We start from the raw sequence: 8,092 nt of genomic DNA on the forward strand, positions 1-8,092 counted from the left end.
CACTTATTTGCCTGGTGGAACTCTGACCTTTGACCAAATGACCTTCCCCTAACTGAATGACCTTTGGCTGATCTTGCCAGAGGAATTCTAGAGTCCACTTACATATTATTCTGTCATGTTTAGCCCAAATTAAGATGAAAAATCTAATGTATTGACCTAGACCTTTGAGAAAATTAACCCTGTAAGGGCGATTCCAGGCTGGACTTTCATCCACACGTAAAGTTTGGTAGAGATAAGACAAATGATATCTGTGGAGTAGAGGAGCAGACAGACATCTCGATGACCCCGATCACTGACCTTTGCCAAGTTTGATCTCTGCTGGGTAATTCTGGAACCCATCTATAGATTGTGTGTCCTTTGACTCCAGTTACCTTGACCCCATTGATTGACCTTTAGCAACTTTGCCCTCATCTGGGTAATTTAGGAATCCACCTGCACCTGTGCACTATGTTTGGAAAAAAAAATCTGACCTTGGACCTGAATAACCTCGACCTTTTTTCAAGGATCATCCACATACCAAGTTTAATGGAGTACAGAAACAAACAACACACAAACATTGCTAAAATTACAGCATGACTCCTGTTATTGTTGTCATTATTTGTTTTAATAATCCTTGTTTTATCTTTTATTGCTTTCTTCTGCAGTTCCTGTCTGTTTGCTCCCCCCAATCCCAGCAGATGGCCCCTCCATAGTGTCTGGCTCTGCTTGGGGTTTCTTCCTTTTAAAAGGGAAATTTGTTGTTGCCACTTCCACCTTGCATTTGCTTTTTGGGGAAACGTGTTCGTAAGAAAACAGATTCAGGACTCGACCAGCTCAACAAGTAAAGTGTCTCGAGGTGACTCACTGTGCGATTTGGCACAATATAAATAAAACTGGTTTTATGTTTTCCCACATAACACCAGGATTTGCATGATTTGTTTCCAGAGGTGTGTCACAAAGAGAAAGCCCCACAAACAAGTCGTCCTCTCTGCACCATTATGCAATTGCGCCCCTCGCTGACATGAAAGACAAATGTAAGCGTTACGACTGAGTGGGATCAGTGCACGGGTTCACCGTCCGGACAGGATGTGATTGGTAGAGCAGGTGTTGCTTCAGTTGTGCGGGGAGGTGAAGCTCATGAATTCGTCTGAGTCTGTCCTTGTTCCTGATGCACAGCCGACACATCTGAATCAGAGGAGTCGCTCCTGGTCAGGAGTGACAGAAAGATGCCTCATTAACCACCGACCCAGTGAGAAGACCACAACAGGCTTCACCGTCAGCCTACATGGTTAGTTTGGAGTGAGTACCTCCTGACTGTCTCAACAGACGCTCCGCCAGGCTGTTAAGAGACGCCAGGTCCTGAGGCTGTTTGTCCTCAGAGTTCCTAAGGGAGCAATCGGCCCCGTGTTCGAGCAGGATGGACACCAAGTCCGGGTTGGACAGACGAGCAGCGATGTGGAGGGCCGAGTTGCCAGATACTCTGCTGTTCACACAAGCACCTGAAGGAGAGCACAACAACCTGTTCATCAGCATTTGGGGAAAAACTTAAAGCTACAGTGTGTAGGATTTAGTGCCATCTAGTGGTGAGGTTGCAGACTGCATTATGCAAGTAACCAAGTAACTGCAAGCTGGCCATGTTTAGGGAATACCCACGTCGACTGCTTGTCGCCCTTTGCCTTGGTCGCTTGCTGTAGCTAATGTGACCGTAGGGTAATCTAAAAGAGAAGTCGGTCTGATATCATTTACTCTGATTAAAGGGATCCTGGATACACACTTTGTAGTTGTGAGTAACCTGCAGGCTCGAGTTAACCACAAGTTGTCACAAACGTCTGTTGCTTGTCGGTGCCTGACAGTTAAAAATTTTAAGCAACCAGTTTGCTGAAAATGTGTCCTTGTGCACCACCCACTCCACAAAACCAACCTCTAAGGTATGATGATGTAAGTTTTTTATAATTATTTAAATTACTGTAAATGTCATTTTTCTTTTGACAACTTAGCAGATAAATACATGAACATGTCCAAGTCACTGATCATGTCTTGCAGTTCATTTTCATCAATCATTAAAAACTGGGCAAAGTGCAACTTTTGTCCTTTTGCAGCAGTTGTTACAGAGCTTCATGGTGAAACAAAGGAGGAATTTGTTGAAAGAAAACTGATCAGGCACAGGCTCCGGTCTCCCCGTGTGAAATTTCATGTTGCACTTTTCAAGAAAAATTCTTCTCTGATCCACTCCTCCGTGACGCCATGCAGCATTATTTTATATTTCAGACTCTTGTCTTACCTCACTCACTGTTAGTATTTTATCTGCTCTGTAGTAGTACCTGTGAGTATTTAAACAGCAAGACCTATAACATTTGACATTTGACCCCAATGACCTTGACCTTCACCCAAATGACTGAACTCTGGCTGACTTTGTCAGAGCATGGAATGCACCTCAGTATGCGTGCATCTGTCCATCTGTCCGTCTGTGCTCAGCATAAGTCCAGTCCTATTACTGCCAACATCTTCAAATTCACAGGGAACATTCTTGGGACATACGAGGTCTGTTAGAAAAGTATCGGACCTTTTTATTTTTTTCAAAAACCATATGGATTTGAATCACGTGTGATTGCATCAGCCAAGCTTGAACCTTCGTGCGCATGTGTGTTTTTTCACATCTGTCGGTTGCGTCATTCGCCTGTGAGCAGGCTTTGGGTGAGCAGTGGTCCACCCCTCTCGTCGGATTTTTATTGCAAATAAATGTTTGAACGATTTGAAGCTTTGCTGCATCAAATTTTTCCAGAAACTGTGAGAGACCTCCAGGTGGACACCATTCGGAAAATTCTGTTGGCTTTCAGGGACGATTTTATGGGGATTACACAGATTAAGGAGTGCTCCGGCCGGTTTAAAGACCGCCCACAGCTGCTGAGAGCGCGCCGCGCTCCGAGCGCCGATCGACAGGCTGAAAAACCAGATCATTTCCAACGTGAAGGCTTTGTTGATCTGGGATGTCGTCTGACTTACACAAAAATGGCAGGAGGTGTGGACATCAGTACTTTTTCGACACATTCCACTGTTACAGGAGTTTTTTTCATGGAAAGAAAATCGGACAGATGCGCCACCCGTGCCGTTCATGGCGCGGCAACAAAACCACCTCCGTGTTGGTCTCACAGGACGGCTTTCAGATGGCTTTCAGACGGCTGTCAGTGGGGTTTTCAGTCGTGTGACTAACCGAGAAATTGTGGATGAGCCTGGACATGCCAGAACATGTCCTGCGAGGCTTCATCACGGTGTTGCTTTGCGATAGACAATAGGATCTTAATAATTAATGTAAAAACAAATGTGTGTGTGTATGTATATATATATATATATATATATATATATATATATATACACACACACACACACACACACACTTTGTACTGGGATACCAATTAAACAACTGCAAATTGTGAAACCATGCTCATGAGGGTACTTTAGCCTTGTTTTATTTTTATTCATGTTGTTTCCTTTTTAATAGTGATGAACAGTTGTAGCTATTCAATGACATACACATTCTTTAATAAACTTAAACTTGAATAAATGCAACAAGAAAACTCAACATGAACTCACTTCAGTATTCAATATTTTGACTTTGGTAACTATAAGATTCAGCACCAACACACTCTTGGATCAGCTCAGAGCCTGAGCCCAAATCTCCTGATGTGCACGTGGGGGTCTTCAACGCACCGCAGTCTTTTTGAGATTGTTGGGTAAAAATAAGACGAGAAGTCATCTTAACCGAGCTGCAGCAGTTTCCTCGCCGTGGTCCACATGCTGATTGGAGCATGCAACGTGCAGAGGCGAGCCCGACTGGTCGCTGTGCTGATCCACATCGGCACCGTGCTGAACAAGAAGCTTGATGCATTCTGGATGACCTGGACAGAGCGACCACAGGCAGCATGGAGAGGAATGAAACCCCTTGTTTGAGCATATTTGGAAAAATGAAGATTCCACTGCGAGTGCAGCTCACGCCGCTGTTTATGGGCCCACATCTGTGCAAATACAGAGGTTTTACAACATTCAGAGCTTGAGGGGCCTCAGAGAGCGCCGGCGGCCACCACTAGAGTGGAACTCATTATGGGAGTATTCCCATTACTTCAAAATCAAATCAACTCTTCCTTGAACCAAAACCGATGTCTGGAACACATCCCACCACCAACCGTTTGTGTGTTTCTTGTTATCCTTGCTAACTAACTAACAAACATCCATGACAACGTGACTTCTGTGGTGCAGCCTGGAGGTGAGAAATATTACATTCTGGGGTTTTCATAATCTTATTTATTACCCGAGGCCATCAAATATGGCCATCGGGTATTGCGAAGACTTTGCGTCCATGCCGTCTGTCTGTGCTCAGCATAAGTCCAGTCCTATTATTCCCAGAGTCTTCAAATTCACAGAATTCATATATTCTGTAAAGATAGCGAGAAATAACACTTCTAAAACTGAAAACTCTGTTTTGTAACCTGGTGATAACACCTCTAAAGTAATTTACCAGAATAGTGTATATGATACAACCTTAAACAACTTATAAATACATTAAGACAGTAAATGAACATTAAAAATTACATAATTAACAGGAAATAAAAGGTTTGAGTTTCCATCTTCTAAAAACTGTTGAGGTCTAAGGTTCTAAAACATTCTGGACTCACACGCCATTCCAACTCATTGCTTCATTTATTACCACCCTTGAAAAATGTCAGCTACCTATTTTATAAACAGGAGCCAATCTAGAGGCTGTGGATCCCCACGGACAACACACCAGTTACCTTTAAAAGTGAAATAGTTTTGGATGAATTATCTCATAGTTTTACACAAACATCATATTCCTCACTTCATTATTTATTTTGATTATTATCCTGTTTGTTCTCTTTGTTGCATTGGGCTGTAATCCTACAAACTCCTCAGGATTTCAGTCTTTAAAAACACAGTTACTTTTTAATCCGTTAATAAAACTGATCAAATTCTCTCATGTTCAAATTATTACTTTTTAATTAAATGAAAATTTCAAATGTGGTCTTCATGCTGACAGGCTACTAAATAAAAAAAAAGAGGAGGTATTAACATAGAAAAAGAAAAACAAGAAATTATTCTTATGGCACTTTCTGGAGCAGATTACACATTTTCAAAATGCTTTTGCGACTGTTTGGCCTTTTTGTTTATATCGCTGCAAGTTTCAATTTTGACTTAATATTTAATAATTACGAATTGTTTTGACCATGAACAGAATGTAATAAAACAGATAAACAAATGTGTAGTAAAGCATTTTTAATGATCTTTCCTTTTTCTGCAAAGACTTTCGTCTGTCTGTCCATCAATCCGTCTGTCTGTGCTCAACATAACTCATTCCTATGCATGCCAGGGTCTTCAAATTCACAGGGAGCATTCTTGGGACACAGACCTTGGACAGTTCAAAGCTGGCTAACCTTGACCTATTCTAAGGGGTCAAAGGACACATTGTTTCTGCACACTCTTTCATTGATTACATGCACATACGGCCCAAGAGTATTTTAGCATTGCATTTTGTTGGGGGGGTTGTTTTACTGTAACATATTGCAAAAATATCCACCACAATTGCGTATCAGATTTATTATATTATTCACAAATGTATGAATTCTGAAATCCCACCACCACCACCAACCACCACACACACACACCCAAGACTGAAGATGACTTGTTTTATTTTATTTATTTATTTGTCAAATATAATTATATTATTTAATATGATTATACAGAAAAAATTCTACCATCTGGATAGCTTGCAGTTTGCCAGGGTTGTTTTGCAGTGACTTAGTAAAATGGATCAGTATGGATTATACACTGCAGAATGTGACCTTTAACCTCGCCTACAGCCTGGTAGATTGGAGACTGGACTGGCCGGTCCCACAGGACAAGCTCCTTGCTGAAGGAGCATCGATGCACATGTCACATGACCCTGAGAGCAAGAGAGTGACAGTGGCGTCTTTCCATCCACAGTGGAACAGTTTACCTGGGGGGAAAAAAATAAAAAAATCAATCAATCCTGCAGATATCACAGCAACTGCACCCAGATATTCTACCAAACAATGCAGGAACCATAAACAGTTTAACGTGCACTGTGTGTTATGCGCAGACTGCAGGATGAGCACATTACACCTGCAGACTTGTTAATGTGTCATAGTGTGTGAACAGGACTGACTACGTGTGCATGCATGATCATTTTGTTTGTGCATTTCAGGTAATCTCTCACTAGCAGTTGCAAAATCCAATAATAACTGATAGATTTCCATCTACAAGTACTACTTCAAAGTAGTGGACACCCTGTCCTAAACCAGATATTCGTTTACTCTCACTGACATTTGCCCCGTGTTCCACAAGAATCTTGGCACAGTCCACGTGGCCTTTCATGCACGCCGCGTGGAGGGGTGAGACCCAGTCCAGAGTGGCCAAATTCACACAGGTACCCTGTGAGCAGCAAACACAGAGTGTAGTTCTTAAGACACATTAAACATTGGCTTCTAACAAAGGGGAGACTGGGTACAGTTGTAACACATTCTGCTTCAGTGTGTTTAATTCAGTTTTTTGCGTTACACTTTAAAATCTGTTTATGAAGCAATTAGCAAACATTTGTTCACCACCATAATCCAAATTATGTCCCCAAAAAGACACACACAGTTGATTATCAAAATTTTCAAAAGGTATTTGTAATATCCAGAATGTTAACTTCTTAATCCTTTCTTAACCTGAATCTTACTTGGAATAATTTAATTTAGCTGTGCTATATGGTGTAGACCACTGGAGGTAGCAGACATAACAGTTTTTGTTCCAGGCTGTAAACATGTTTATTTCTTCTCAAACTTTGGACAGTTAACATGGGCTTCTATGGCAATCTGCTCAATTTTGGAGCCAGCCTTAAGTGGTCATTCAAGGAAGTGCAATTTTTTCTTATTCCGAGTGTGCCTCTGTTTTTGAAGGGTAAGGAGGGGCTTGAAAATGCATCACCTTTTGCTCAACACAATGTTGTTCAATGTCATACAGTTATTAATTTATACACAAAATGTATCAGATTTATTTTATTAAATTGACATTTATAAACTGCTTATAAAGCCATGATAACTGCACATAACCAATCAGGAAGCGGGTGGATGTTTACAAATAGGAGTTACACGACTCATCCTTGTCTCCGATTGGTGGAAACGTGCGTGTGGTTAAAACTACCCCGGTCTCCCCCACAGTAGAGAAAATATTTAACTCTAAAATGCCAGGAGTTTTTTTTTTTTACCTGAGCGATGAGTCGCTGCAAGGTGAGAACACGTCCGTTAAAAGCTGCATCGTGAATGGGAGACCAGTCTGACTCAACATCTTGAAGCAGATCCACAATTAATCAAGATCACAAGTTAAAGCAGCATAAACAGTATCTTGCATTCCAGTGACAGGGTGAAGCTTTGTGTGTAAAGCAGCACAAAGTTTGTTCCTACTCACCGCTCATCAGAGGGTTGGAGAAAAAAAACAACATCCCCACTTTGACACGCACCATCTCGTGCAGCATGTTGTTGTTCCGCTGACATGGTTCACAGAGGAAGTTTAAAATCTGCTGTCAACATGGGTTTCTGAAAAGGCACCGTGCCCTCATCTGTGGTCACAGCATATGAGGCAGGTTGGCCTGCAGCGCTTGCGACGTCACTTCCTTTCAGACAGGGTGTGTGTGTGTGTGTGTGTGTGTGGTGTGTGTGTGTGTGTGTGTGTGTGTGGTGTGCGCAGCCGGATGCAGGCAGGGCCCGGGTCTCCACCAATGAAAGTGCAGAATGACAGAAAGAAGCCTGTGGAGCAGGTTTTTTGTAACCTGATTCTGTCTGTCCCACACCAAAAACTGGAAGAAGAAGAAGAAGAAGAAGGAGCAGAATGAAGAGAACGTGAGCTCAACCATCTGAACATCATTACTGCACGAGCCACAAAGCGGGAACGCTAAATGAACGCCACTAATTCTACTGGAAATAGGATGCTACTCAGTGGACTTTTGTTCTGTTTGTCCATGCACGTTGCTCCATTAATCATACGATCTTAAATAGGAGCTGAAATTGTGTGCATTGTACATATTTCTGTCTGCCTCTAATGC

At 42.0% G+C, this 8,092-nt stretch overlaps 1 pseudogene; it reads right to left on the bottom strand.

The window, feature by feature from the left end:
• Positions 1-1,020: 1,020 nt before the first annotated feature.
• LOC117525345 lies at positions 1,021-7,677 on the bottom strand (annotated as a pseudogene).
• Between the last annotated feature and the right edge of the window lie 415 nt (positions 7,678-8,092).

This window comes from Thalassophryne amazonica, chromosome 14 (genome assembly GCF_902500255.1).
Source record: "Thalassophryne amazonica chromosome 14, fThaAma1.1, whole genome shotgun sequence".
Classification (NCBI taxonomy): Eukaryota; Metazoa; Chordata; class Actinopteri; order Batrachoidiformes; family Batrachoididae; genus Thalassophryne; species Thalassophryne amazonica.